The sequence below is a fragment of the Lathyrus oleraceus genome, chromosome 5 (genome assembly GCF_024323335.1).
Source record: "Lathyrus oleraceus cultivar Zhongwan6 chromosome 5, CAAS_Psat_ZW6_1.0, whole genome shotgun sequence".
NCBI classification, from domain to species: Eukaryota; Viridiplantae; Streptophyta; class Magnoliopsida; order Fabales; family Fabaceae; genus Lathyrus; species Lathyrus oleraceus.
The window spans coordinates 89842721-89845359 of NC_066583.1; positions in this window are offsets into that span (position 1 = coordinate 89842721).

The window sequence follows — 2639 nt, forward strand, 5'->3', positions numbered from 1 at the left end:
TGTGTCAAATGCCTCTGTTTCGCGTCGGATCAGTAATGAAAACTCAATGTAAATGGTGACTGATCATTTATTTACAAGTTTGATTTAAGAAAAGAAGTTTGAAAATACAATGGCATAAGGCCAAAGTTTCTAATTTTTGTAAAGTGGTCAAAGTTTAGAACAAAACTAGTTCAAACAAGGAAGATTTTTTAAAAGGAGGGAGATATTTTGAAATTAAAGAAATGGGGAGGAGATGAAGAGACTAATCCTATGCACAAAATTAAAAGTTAAGAGTTGAAAAGATCTGACCAATGAGGAGCAATCCAATAGACAAGAATGTCTTATAGAAACCCAAATTCCCTTGGACATTTTGAATCAAGCAACACACAATGTACAATTATATCAATCTTGAAGAGCAAGGCATCAAGTAAAGATAGCCACATCCAAGTTAAGCCACTCCATGATCTTCTTCAAAATAGATCATGTAGAAGATGAATTCATCAAGTCACAAGTTCAAAATAGCATCTTCACAATGATCATGTTGCAGATGAACTCAAAGGGATCTTCACAGATGTATAAGACGAAGTTTCAAATTGCAAGCACTTGGTTACACAAATGTTAGCATTGGCCAAGTCCTTTAGCATAGGGAGGTTGTCTAGATTCTAAGTCAAATTTGTCCAAGATCAAGTCAATAGTACACACAAAAGGTTTTTAGGGTTTTTTGTTCTTATTATGTACATTAATGGCCAAAGACCACACAAACAAACAAAATATACACAAACAAGATATATCACACAATATGGTCCAAATGGACAAAGTGAATATTGCATTAACATAAACAATTAGAATGGTATGAATAATGGCAAATGAATAGAACTTAAAAATTAAAGTGCATTAAAATAAAGGGCTTGAAATTAAATGTTAGTTGTTAATAAGTTAGAAGTTAATATTGTTTTGCTTTTGCGATTCATTTTAAGTCATTCTTTGGAGAACACTCAACCCACTTATCACAAGCATGAATGCTTGAGCCAAGATATATTCCAAAGGAAAGAAAAAAGGCCAAGTTTCCACACAATACCATGAAAGAGGGGAGACTTACAATCTCACTAACTAGAATGCTATGCCTTTTGTGTCAAAAATTTAGCGCTATGTTAAGCAATCGTAATTGGACTTATGTAGAAGTCACAACTATTTGAGATCGGGAAATAGAATTTTGGTGTTAATGCATGTTAGAGACATAGTATAATGGACTATGCTCATGAAACATACCACACAGAAAAAGAATATGCAAAAGAGGTGGCCTAATCTCATCCATACTTATGTTGATTTTGTAATCAACTAGCCTTAGGACTTAGAGATATCATAGGTCAAATGAGATGAATGCATAAAGAATGGGAAATAGATGAAGAGGGAGGGAAATGGATCAAAAATCAAATTGGTCAAAGGATGACTTTTACCAAATTAATATTATTCATTCATTTTGGGAGATGGAATGTACATTCCATCAATCCCCTAAATTCAATGATATTAACTTAACAAAGTCAAATCAACCTTGACCAAGGCCCAACAACACAAGTCAAACTTACACAAACCATCACAAGAGGTCAACACAATTATTTGGCATTTATTCAAATTAAAAAAAATACTAAAATAAGACATTTAAATTAAATATGGTTTGCCAAATTCCTAAAACCTCATCAAAACACCAAAGAAATGGGCATGAGATTCATCATAGGTCAAACAAGGTCAAAGGACCTTGGAGAAAAAATTTCAGAATTTTTAAAGACTTAAAAGTATTTTTAAACAATTAAAAATAATCACAGAATCAATTAAATCATGAAAAATATTAATAATGATCCAAAAAATAATTTTAATTCAGAATATGAAAGAGGAATTTATTTAATTTTTTTTTGGTGAAACTCTCATATTTTTTGGATCAATATTAAAATTAATATGAATTAATGAAAAACAAATGAATTAAAACAAAAATCAAAAAATCAAAAAAACGTGAGCCACTTGATTTCCCTCATTAATTGAGGTGGCAGATCAAGTGGACACAAACTAGTGTTCCACAATAGACCTAAGTCAATGCGCTGCAGGGATGGTAATTAAAACCAACGCGTGAGATTAAAACATTTCAAATGAGATCAATGGCTCAGAACCTGTCCAACACATCACCGGCGCTGGACCTCCGGTCACCTTCTCAGGCGAGGTCCACCGGACTAGTTCACTCATCACCATCAAGAAAATGAAAAAGGAGGACATGATTTGAAAGAAAAAATGGCATAGAGCACGAATCTGACCTCAATTTCAACTAACTCCAAATATATAGAAAGATATGAGGAGTTGAATTTTGAGGTGTGTCAACTGAGTTGCTTCGATTTGACGTCTAAGCAACTCAATCTTCTTTCCTACATTGGTATGACTTCAGACAACCAAAGATCCAAGAGAATTGATGAGAATTGAGTGAGAATCGAAGAGATGAAGTTTTCTGAAATTTACCTTCAATGTTGTGCAAAACTTGATGTTGCTTGCTTCAACCTTGATCTGATCACAATTGAGAAGCTTGCAGGAGAGGTTTAACAATGGTACAAAGCTTTGGATCCTAGAGTTCTTGAATCTCTAAACAGTGAGATTCTAACTCAATTTTCGAGTTTAAA